At 37.3% G+C, this 12692-nt stretch overlaps 1 protein-coding gene across 31 annotated transcripts in view; it reads right to left on the bottom strand.

Annotated features, from left to right (window-relative positions):
• DLG2 (discs large MAGUK scaffold protein 2) overlaps nucleotides 1-12692 on the bottom strand; it is a 1031289-nt gene that overhangs the window by 186398 nt on the left and 832199 nt on the right. The window lies entirely within an intron of this gene.

Raw genomic sequence — 12692 nt, 5'->3', positions numbered from 1 at the left:
CCTGGTGATGCAGAGGGATGGAGCTTGGCAAGAGGGCAGACATCCCTACTCCCTCCATCCCACAGACACACCACAGCTGAAAAGACAAATGCTTTCATCGTGCAGTTACCACTCTGAAAATTGATTTGATTATGACATTGTGCCTTGCAAGGAGAGTGCTGCCCACCTGATGCTAATCCACAGAAAGGAAAAATCTGTGGGTTTTGAAAACAAAGCAGAAAAAAATTCAGAAGATTTATGTGGTTGAGCAGAAATGCAATCTTGTTTGTTGAAGAGAAAAATCTGGCTCTTCTCAGAAGAGAATCAAACCACATATCTCCAAAATAATTTTTGCATCTGTGAGAGCTTCAGAAGAATGAAATAAGCATCAGTGGAGACTGCAAAATGAGACACAGAACTGTTGCACTACAGCAACTGGAAGAAAACTGAACAGAATCTAAAAGAAGCAGGCAGTGCAATAGTTTAAAACTGACATGAAACCCAGCTTGAACCCTCATTCATTTGCTGCTTTTTACTTCTCAAACTTTTTTATTATTTCTTCTGTCTAGGCCCTGTTCTCTAAGCTGTGAAAGACAAAAATACGCAGCACAGAATTTCTGTGTTGAAGCCAGACTTGTGGCCCACAGCAGCAGAAAGTCCATGCTGGAAAACCAGTGACTAATAACACTTGTGAGACATGTTGTGTCAACACATGTGACAGATGCCTATCAGGAGAACTCTAGCTGAGCCTCAGCTACAAATTTAAGACCAGAAAAATCCTGGAGGAGGGTTGAAGACAATAGCATCTTTTCACAGAGATCAGTTTGCACTGTTTGCACCTGCTAAGCTCACAAGAGTAAATCTGCCTCTAGGCACGTGCCATATAGATCAGACAACTTGAACACTGAGGAAATGCTCAGTCACTGTGCAATTTGAACAAAGGCCATCTTTATCATGAAATATTTATTTTAAGAGCTATTTGATTTTCAGTGCACAGTGGGTAAAACAACCTGTGATTCATTACAGCCAACCGATGGTGCCGCATGATGCCCTGGCTTTGCTCGTCCTTCCTTCATCTTTGGCAGCATATCTAGGCACAAGGCTGCAAGATCACAGGGGTTGGGATGGCCCTACATGATTTGTTTATACAGTGCTGAGCCAAATTTTGGCTCAACAGGCAATGCAGCATTTAAACCATGCCATTAAATGGTTATAGTGGTATGTAGGGAAAGCATTTAGGAAATTTTCAGTAATGGAGATGTATTTTATTTAAAAAAGGGGCAAGCTCCAGATGGAGGAGGTGGTAAGAATCATCTACAATGTCTGTTAAATTCAAATTCAGCTTGAATTAAATAGGGCTTCAGTACACCTTTGAGGTGGTATGTTCAGAAATGAAACTAACATCATTCAATTTGTCAGGGAGAAAAGCCAGTCATGTGCTGGGGCCAGAGACCTTGGGCACAGAGGAGTGCTGCAAGGGGTAGTTCAGCCAGCCCATCCTTTTGCCAATGCATCTCTCTTTTGAATGACTGGCTCTTCAAGTGTTCAGAAGAAATTCAGGTTTGCATGGCATTAGGAAGCCCTTTGGAAACACATGCAGTCTGTTGGGGTACATCTTAACAGAAGAACCAATAGACAGAGCAGGGGAAAGGCGTTAAGCTATAAAACAGCTGGTAAATCACAAGCATGTGGGAAGGACTGCTCCAAAGCAGGAGAGAATGAAAAGAAATTGAAACAGAGATTTTTTGAATAGGAGGCAGAGAGAACACAGCAGAAAAGAGGTGAAACATGTCTATGACTGAGCAGGAGCTGAAGCACAGAGATTACATACACCACATGCATTACCTGAGACTAAAGGTTCAGAAATAATGTAGGATATAAATTCCAGTGCCTTGGGCAGAAGGGCTCTTCATTAGCACCCAGTGCAGCACATGTTCTTTCTCACTGCATTGGAGAGACCAGGAACTGCTGAGGTCTGCCCTGACTATATACAATTGTACACTGTGCCAGGACAGAGAGGTTTGCACACTCAGACACATACTTTCCACCCTAAGAAAAACTGAAGTTTGGAGGCAAAATTATCTCAAATTTGAACTGAAACTAAGTTACAAAAATTAAACCCTCCGCTTTATCCAGTGTTAGCCTTGATCCTGTAACTGATGAAGCCACTTGAATTGTATGGCCTGCAGGAACAGATTACCCTGAGCAGAGAGAGTCTGAGAATAAGGGAATTGGGAGCTCTAAGCTCTGACTCCCACATGTAACAGCAATATTCCTGATTTCTAGTTGCCTTCACAGAGTTTTCAAAAAGCTAATTCTGTGCAGTTGACATTTTCTAATAAAAACTGCTCCCCTGAAAAGTTATCAACCGGTCTCTACTTTCTCATTAGAAGTAATAATAAAAAGGCAAAACAGAACACTCTTAGAGGGCTATGGGGAAAACAAATAAATGAAGAGTAATGGAGAATCTGAACTACTCAGACATAGAGACAATAAACAGAAACAATACATCAAAGAAGATATTTGAAAGCACAACACAAGATTGCGTATTTACACACAAAATTGCAAAGGATCACTAGACAGAAACTAGTTCTTGTTTAGACCATAGCATAGAATAGAGGTTGTGAATTGAAATGAAGAAGTAAAACTAGGTGTGTATAAAGAACCTTCCATAAATGTTTGGTCAGGTATTTACCACACGGTTTAAATGACTGCAATGAGTCTCAGCACAAACAGAATAAAATAGAACATTTTAGAACTAATTCCAGGAAGTATAAAACAGAACCCGAACAGAACTACAAAAGCAGAAGTACAAGCTACAGAACGAGCAAATTAATTTAATGTCAAGCAAAAGTTTTGGATACCCAGGGCGTAGTAGTTATACCTGAGCAAGAACTGTAAAGGCCACTGGTGTGTCTCATATCTGGTCTCTGTTCAGAAACGGACTAAAGATATTTCTGATCAATGCTGCCAGATTCTTGGCATTTCTGCCATTCTTTAAATTCCCCCTTTCAATTAAACACAGAAAAATTAAGCCTACTTTAAAAATACTGAATTAATGGCAGCTTTATCTCAAGAATGAGCAGAAAAGACCTGTAGTATTTATAAAAAGGTCCATTTAAAGAACTCAGATAATTTATTACTGAGGAAAAAATAGTTCATATTTAAATAACAAAAGATATCAAGGCTTAACCAATAAAATAACTACTACATTAAAGACATACTATTAATCCATCCTTTTTCAAATCAGTATAAATCAGGATATAATATTAAAGAGAAGGAAATGAAAACTGTAGAGGGAAGATTTAGAAAATAAAGGCAAGACCAGCCATATGACATCTAGAAAGAAAGTTCTTATGATGTGATATTGATCTCATCTTGATAAGCAGTAATAATTTCATTTTCAAAGTAATCTGTAAGCTAATATTGGTAGAAAAAAAAAAAAAAAGCAGAGGTTATACATAGAATGCCAATTCAATATGCTCTGAATTTAAATTGGTTTAAAAAGGGTGAAACCAAATCTGCTAGATATACTCACTTACAAGCAAATAAATGTCCACTGTAGCCTCTACAATCCAAACAATAGCAAATGTTGGTAAAAGGATGAGAAACAGTGAATTAGTCGGCTTCTGGTCAATAAGTAAAATGATTATTCTGTACTCTTTGCTTACTTTGGCTAAAAGGAATCACACTGGGAAAATTAATTGAATTTTGTAAAGAAGCATGGTTTGAAAAAGATCAAAGTGTTCTTTAGAATAAAACTTATTTTTTAGGTCATGATTTTGTGGTTGCATCTTAAATGTGAGGCACTCCAAGAAGCAATTGTTTTAAAAGAACAGTATGTCAGTGATTGAATAGAAACCTGAAAATAGCAAAAACAAATTAGTGACAGAGGGGTACATAATGAGAACAGAGACCAAAATAAATGGATGCAAGATTCAAAAACCAAAACCCAAAAAACATAGAAGGCAGTTTTTTGACCACGCCTGGTTTTCATTTTTGTTGTTGCCCTCCCAATCCAACCCCCCCCATGAGATAAACATTGATTTAAATCTCAAATTCAGAACTGGAATCATAAACAATGCTTTTGTTCTGTTATTAGGTAAGGATTATAGCCAGAGTAAGGCATATAGCCCCAACTAAACAGTCCAACTGCTGCCACTAAATGACTCATGCAAGTCAATGTCTGTAGGAAAGGACCCTGTGGCTATATCTACCCTAGATACTGGGCCAGGGTCTATTTCATGGCTTCTAGACCAACTGAAGGATATCCATAAGCCTAAAATAGGCTGTGCTTAATGTGTTGAATGGCAAAGGCATGTGGTTTGGGTTAATGCCTAAACCATAGCCACCATTTGTTTGCAAAGGCAGCACTTTGCCCAAGCAAAAAAGTGTATCAAGAACTGTGATGATAGTTTAAGACTTAGTGTAATGCTGTGTATTTTTACTGGTACAGATGCAGTTAGGACTGTACTCATGCAGAATTAGTGTTAATTCAAAAAAAAAAAAAAAGTTTTAAATCTATCTGGATATTTGGAAAACTGCAACAGAGAACATTTTGCTGTTTAAAACATGTGAGGAACTGACTCTTCATTAGAGGCTTCACCCTTGAATTTACAGTGGTGTCTTACTACAATACCACAAGAAATTAGTTTGCTTGTCAAAACTGCACTGAACCCATGAAGGTGTTAGAGCAACCAAACATGGTTAACTGCCACCATGAACCACAGTCATGTAGAGCTTGATCCTGCGAGGACCTGAGAGCTTGTTGGCATGTGGCCTCACATCCTAAACACTTACATTTAGGACTTGGACTCACAGCCACTCCCTTCTAAGAAATCTCTCTGGATGGCAAAGGGTGAAAGCTTTGCTGGAGCAATGTAGTTCTGGGTAGGGATCTAGAAGCAGCCGTTGACATAATTAAGCACAGATCTGCAGCTAACAAAAGCTACTCCATTTATGCTGTCTTCCCTAGGAGACAGATTAATTTGACTCAAAAAAGGCTCTTTTCTGGAGCATGGAAAAGAGAAGAAAAAAATATCCTAATTTAACACAAATTACATTAACTGACAAAATGACATACTTGTTTGTCTTGCTCTGTCCCTACTTTGTCATAATTAATGCTGATTTCAGAAAAACTTGCTCTTTCCTTGATCACATAAGTTGTAGAAAAACACACAAGAACATACTTACTATGTAGCATACTTATGTTTACATACACACACATAGAGCTATTGGAAATTTTGAAAGAGAAAAGAAAACCATGGCTGTAGATCCAATTCACTATCACAGAAATTCCTTACAACAGAGGAAAAAAAAAAAAAAAAGTGGTTTTGAAGTTAGCTAACAAATTCCTCTAAAGTTCCTCTCTACAGCTTAATGTGGTTTGCCATATTCCCGATGCCATTCAAGAGACACGAAGTACAGATGGGTTTTTAGAGGCTGACCATCTTCACAGCTCTCCTATAGAGTATATCTCTTATGATATACTGGTCACAGTTGTGCAAAAGATAAAATGACACCAATTGCTTCTGGTCAAAAGATTATACCAGAATGTTGTGAAATCTAACGGTCCAATGGCAAAGCAATAAATTGTATTCTTTAACAAAAGATTTCTCATAAGGCCCAGAGGATTGTTTATAATGCAGATCTCAGAAATGGTTGTTTCTTCTTCTTGCTTAGCTTATTCCTGCAGTATAGAGCAAGACATATGCCAAAGACTGAATGTACAGCAGGGCAGCCTTTTTGCATTAACCAATGCAATGAAGTTAATTAAATCATAACAACCAAATCTGACTGTTTTGGAGAAACTTGTTCAGAAATGTGAGTAATTTTAAGAAATAACATACTTTGGTTGACACATATGCCCATCATTATGGATGAATTTACACAGTGGATGAATCTCACAGTGTGTCAGATTGAATTATATCTTTTCAGCAGCATTTTCATTTGTCAAAACAACCTGTAGGAAAGGTTTTTTTCCTTTTGCTAAGCTTCTAAATCATTTTCTCTGGAATCACTGAAAATTTCTGTCCATCTCTTCAGCGATTTATCTCAGTTAAATGTCTTGGCTAGTCAGAATAAAATTTGAAGGGAAAATTATAAAGGGTATAATCAGAAACATGCTCAAACTGTAAATGTTTGTGTTTTTGAATAGTAAAAGAAATGACCCACAATCAAAATAAGCCTACTGGTAAACCTGAAAGAATCAGAATAAAATTGTTGACTTCATTATTTCCAAACAAACCCTAAATGAAAAAAAATTTATCTCTATTTTTTTTCTTTTTCTTATATTTATTAACACATCATTTTTTTATTATTATTATTTGCTTTTCATTACCATCCTATTGTTAAAAGCTGAATTTTAATTATTTGGACAAATTAATTCAGATATAGTACAAATAACAGATAAAACATTTTTTTTTTTCTACAGAGCTCTTGTATATATACTTTGAGATATGCGAAGTAACAGTTTTGCATTTTTCATATCTGTCTCCTGTTGATTGCTAACACTGTAGGCTTTACAATTCCATAATACAATGAGTAGAAACACCAGGTTTAAATTTCACTCAATATTCATTATTGTGCAGTAAAAATTCACATGCAGGAGAGGAATAAGTGTGAATGCATTTAATGTGTTATCAATAATTTTAGATCATTTAAGATGAAAAGCTAGATTTAGTTTCACTTATTAAAAGCCTAAACAATTATTGAACATTATGTATTATTATTATTCATTGTTCAAAATATGCTGCAAATATATTCATGCTTTAAAATACCTTCCTGTGACCAAAAACATGATAAGCAATGAATCAGAACATCACCATTAGAATCTCACAGTATTATCTTCAAACTGCAGCTCAAAGAAGCGATCAGTACACCAGCTCTCTACAAGGACAAGATGTAAGGTTGCAGCTAATGCTAGCAATGACACTGGAAAGGGGTTATATCAGGTTAACGTAACTCATGTTCGCATTTGTTGACTCATTTTAAATGTGTTCTCTTCACTGTTATTACCAAACTCAAATATGAGCCACGACTGTAAAATGTTTATATGCTGCAATGAAAACCTTTACAATTTTGATTTGAAAGACCCAATGTTTTCATAGCATTAAAAAAAGACATTGCATCAAAGAGTTTATAGGAAAAAGACAGTAAAAAGAAGACTGAGAGACAGCAGATCAAAACTGGGAAAGATTTAAGTGTGTGCGTGCATCTCACATTCAGTCACGCAACACTTCCAGCATACCAGTTCCTGTGGGCATTGTGGAAGACTGTCATTTACTTCAAGAAATTTAGTTGGAGATACTTTTCGTGCCCACTTCAGCACGTCACATTTGTCACCATGTGACATTCTTGAGGCCTTGAAATCCTCTGTCACCCTAAGGCCTCAACAAAAGCAATCGCATCCCTCCAGGTGACTGATTTAAAGCAGCAGCCATGTGCGTGTGGTGTGCCTGGGCCTCCCCCCTCCGCACTCTTCTCCTTTGTGCACCAGACCTCAATGAACACCCCCACAAGGGGGGCCCGCATCTCAACATTAATAATAACTGAAGTTTGTGCTCCAGACAGTCCTCTGGATACTTCACTTGGTATCTAAAGGACTCTCCTGCCTTAGCTTGGCCTACAAGAACCTGTCAAGAGATGTTCAGACAGGTCCCTCATGCTTTCTTTCAGGGATCTCCTATCACTTATAAGGATCAATTGGGAAATACCTGTGCACTGTTTTCACTGTTCTTCTAATCCTTACCTTTTTACTGTGTTACATGCAGGAAAACCTGATGTGGGTGGGCTCCTACCTTGTCATGTTACCAATGTTACCTTACTGCTGCCTTTGGATATTTGGCTGTCTTTATCTATTCGGTACTTTTATCAGCTCTAAGATACACTCCAACTCTTTTTACTCTGTTTTAAGAATGCTTTACTGAAGTCTGTAACTGGGCCTTCTAGGAAGTATAACAGAACAAATACGACATGCTAAATTCATTAAAACACTTCCCCGTTGATGAGAGCTACACAAGCCCCAACAACCTTTATCAGAGACATGACGAAGCAGATCTCCACAGCCAGTAAAAATACAAAGAATACTCTAGAAATTCATCTCACTATTTAATATCTAAATTTCTTACACAAAAGGCATTTGAGGACTTCTTGAATACCATTGAATAAGTATTCCCAGACAAAACTGCATTAAGAGATACAATTGAACATACATAATAATTTAAGGTAAAACACATTACAGGGATATATATTTAGTCCCAAGCAAGATTTACAAAACTAGGAAGTTTACAGATCTGGTTATACCAAAAAGAAAACCAAGGCTTTTCAAGAGTTGGAAATGTGAAAACTGCTGCCTCCAAACAGAAATGATGGCCACTGCAAAAAGGAAGGCAGCATGCCTTTGGCATCAGATCTATTGAAAACATTGCATCCATTTTCTAAAAACGAAAATTCTTTGTGGAACTCTTCGCATGAAAATATCATATGGCAACCTCTATTAAAGAAGGCACTCAACAAATCTGACTTCAAGTACTAAATAATTTAAGAGACCTGTTAATAAAGCTGTTTTATAAGCATGTTTACTTGTAAATTTTCCAAAAAATGGTTTATAAAGTAAGTTATGTCACTTTGAATAATACATTCCAGTCTTGATATACAAGCAAAATCCCAGCTTTTGGCGTTAAAAGCCAACTCACTATAGAACCATTAGTCATGCTTCTAGACTTCATTCATTTTTGCCTGGAAAGCACATGGACTACCATATCAAGTAAGCTAAGAGACTTAGGACCCCAAGTCAAATCAAATAAAAAGACTTAGGGCTATGGTATCTTTCTGAAGTCATAGAGGGATTTTTGAAAACTGCACATAATTAACTGAATGCAAGAAACTTATCAAAGCCCTTAAAATAATAAATTATTCTTAGAATTAATGCAAGATTCCTGTTCCAAAGTACATTACTAACCATGGTGCTCACAACCATTTGTTATGCCCGAACACAAAATCAGCTCACTCAGGCAGTGCAGACTAAAGCTTGTATAATAGCTTGGTTCCTCAGCACATCTCAAAGCAGTTTACAAATGAAAATGGACTGATATGACAATCGTTGGACATGCATAGCTTCCACTGAAGTCACAAAATGCATCTCAAGTTTAAGCCATAGTTAAAGAGCCTGTTTTTGCACGTTACTCACTAAAACTCTCCCTGTCTTCAAGACCCAGTAAACTAAGCAGGGATGCTTTCGTGAATGGGAAGTGCTGAACAGTGCTCTCATGGAATTTCACAACGTTCTTATTATCATGCTCCATTACCCCTTGCTACATCACACCTCATTTTACAAACAACACCATATAAAGGATCAAAGCAGTCTGCAATACCATAACAGTAGAAGAACCTAGAGGAAAAACAAAAAGGAAAAAAAAAAAAAAGTTGATAAGCAATGCAAATGTAAGTGGTGGAGTTAAGAAGAACCCACGATGCCTGGTTGTCAATCTTATGCTTTAACCTCGAGGTCAAGAAGCCCTCTTCTGCTGTCATTGCCACAACAGACCATGAACTGAGAGTGAAAATCTGTGGGGAAACAAGGAAAATATGAGAAAGCACCTCTTTGGGCTTGGAAAAGAGAAAAAAAAAAGAAAGAAAAAGAAAAAATCACAGATCTCTTGTTTCTGATAACCATATTGCAAGACTGGGGACCAACGTCTTGTATATATATGCAAAGCCAGTTTAAGACTCTTTTGCAGTGCAGGCAAAAGTGATCTCTCCAGCCCCATGAATAAAAGGCCAGGCTACTTCTTCAAGGAAAAGTAGGGGAACAGAGAGAAGGGGCTGAACTTGGATGGAGAGGAAAGGGAGCAGAGAGCCAGGCTCACCCCTCTTCTGCCAAAGAGGTGGGGGACACCCTGATCCCTCCTGTAAAGCTGGAGGCAGCTGCCCACACAGCTTTCCAAAGCTCTGGCACAGGCAAAACAGGCAGATGGGGTTATTTTACCACCCTTTCAGTCTGCAGCCCTAGCCTGCTGCCTGCTCTTTCTATGCTTTAAGCCCGCCTTGCTTACACAGCCCAGTGTAAAATTTTTCATTCATGTAAGTGTTTAGCTTCAGCTAGCTTTGCAAATGGTTATGCTGTTATTTTCCCTGGAAATAGCTACAGAAAATTGAAAGCTGCATTCTTTCCTATGCATGCATCGAAATCCAGAAGATTAAACAATCTAAATCTTTCTTTCTTTCCAAATAAATTTACCCCTCCCCCCCTTTTTTTGACATTATCCACCATTTTCTTGGTGCTCCCCATTAATTATTTGGAAGTTTTATAGCTTTCTTTGAATTCATACTAGGTTTTCCAGCCATTATATTTTTAATTTCACAGACAAGATTTTTAATACATTGTCTACTGCAGCAATAAATCACTTAATGTGTTAGAAAGCAGATTGCTTAGTAATTGCCATATTATATACTATACTGATGCAAGCATTTTAAACATGATTGAGTTTTCAAACTTAGAAACAACGTAAAGAGAAAGGAAAGAATGCAGTATAAATATAAACAGCAATCAGCAGTCATTGTTTTCACTTGCATTACAATTAATTATTTTTTTTTATAAACTTACTAAGACAACTTTATCTACCACTTGTGACTCAGTCTACTGTTAAGATTCCAGTATCAACTACCCTTCTCATCTCATTGTTCTCCAGATTTAGAAGGAAACAGTACACCCTCCCATGGATGTGGTAAAAGGAGCTGAGAAAAATGTGTGATTTATCAGTCACTAAACCAGAAAGAGATTGAGAGATTTCAAAGGCAAAAGCATTCCTAAGGAGAAGACCAGGGATTTATGGTAGACTATCACAGAAAATCTGCCTAAGTGAAAATGCAATACTCTTCCTTATTTTTTTCACAGCATTTAAAACTCTCTCATAAGAGCCAGAACAATTATATTAGTGGTAAATATTGACTTTTCTGGTAGACTTTATTACTCTATTGCCACAAGATCTATTCTTATTACACATGATACAGTATCACATCTGGACCTGTATTCACACAGAAGACAAATATCAACCGTTCTGTTACTGCTTTGGGCCCACATTTGGACAGCCTAAAGCTTCCCTGTGTTTAGCCTTTCCTATTGCATGTCTTGGCACCTTCAAAGAGATAGTATCAAACAACATTTGGCACATTGGTAGGCACATTGGCAGGCACATTAGCTTTAAGCCATCTGAATCTGGGCTTTTAACACAGCATCCCAGTGAAGTGAATGTCATATGACATTCAGTGCAGAAAGGCGCTAGTAGCAATTTCCACTCTGACAACAACTTAGTAACATCAAGGAAGCCACTATCTTTATCTTTTGTAATATGGAAGAGAGTATATAAACATAAACAAATGATATATGTATATCTATAAATTATTATTTTATTTTTTCACCTTATGGTAAAGCCTAATACCTGTGATATTGTTTACCTTTTCAGCAGCCTCAAGTTTTCACATGCCTCTCTAAACACGTATGGACTTTTTTTACCACAGAAAAATCTCCAAGAGGAGCACATCAGAAAAGGAAATTGTAAATTAAAGAGCATAAATTCAACTTGTTTCATGACAGCAGTAATCTCCACCCCTTTTTCAAAATAGGTAGTTTACCAGAACTGGTGTCTCTCTTACTCTTCCTAAGATGTTTAATTTCAGACCTCAACCCCAAATATTCTCATTTGGAACATAGTCCTGTTGTGCTTCTACAATTGTACTCAGGGCAAGGAAATGAGGCACCTTGTAAGCTCCTGTCTACAGGAGATCCTGGGAGAAGTGGTCACAATCCCAGGAAGAGAAAGTGTGAAGATGAGGTACGCAAACTGTACCAAAAGATAGCACAGAAACACTTTTGAATGGAACTCTTTGGGCTTTTTCTAAATTCCTAGAATTTTGAAGTGAGAAGTTTCATGATGAAGATTTCCATAGAAGCCAACTGGATTTGTGTGAAAGTCCATTTAGTAAAACTCCATAAATTCCCATTAAGAACTGATTTTAACAGAAAACTGTTAATTGTTCACTCATTTCTTACTGTTTAGGAAACAGCTTTGTAGGTAAAACCCAGTCTCCAGCCAGGCCTTCCTCTATCCAGCCCTCTAGCCCAGAACTGACTATGCAGTCACTTTGCTTCGTTCTTAGTACTGTGAAGTCATTTCATACAGTTATTACGTATTTGATGCAATTTTATAATTTTTGGTTGCAACAGAATAGTTATGGGGACAAGACAGAATAAAGCAATTGGTGTCCTCACAATCCTCAACATTTTTCTTTGCAGCAGTTATCTCCATCATGATAAAGATACTTCCTCTTTATTTAGGTTGTTATACGACAACGCTAAATGAATGTAGCTTGTGAGTAATTAAATTAATTTACAAACTCTTTATTCCAGTGCAGGGTGACAGCTTACAGTGAAACTCCATACAGTTCCTGTATAATAATTGGCACTTGCATTGCACTCTACACTTTCAAAACACAACTATTGGCTAACCCATAATACACTTTTCTGATCCTTAAGGATGGCTGCATTGGTTAACAAAATAATCAGAGGAGAGCCATGCAAAGTCAACCAAAGAGTCAGTACCCACTGACTGTCAGAACTCCACCGAACTCACTATAAATATTACTAGCATCCCAAGAAGATACTTTACACTGAGTTGTTTTCCACTATACAGGAGCTGGATTTCTTAGATAGG

The sequence above is a fragment of the Anas platyrhynchos genome, chromosome 1 (genome assembly GCF_047663525.1).
Source record: "Anas platyrhynchos isolate ZD024472 breed Pekin duck chromosome 1, IASCAAS_PekinDuck_T2T, whole genome shotgun sequence".
Classification (NCBI taxonomy): Eukaryota; Metazoa; Chordata; class Aves; order Anseriformes; family Anatidae; genus Anas; species Anas platyrhynchos.
The sequence above is the reverse complement of the archived record's forward strand: the minus strand, read 5'-3'. Positions and strand labels throughout refer to the sequence as shown.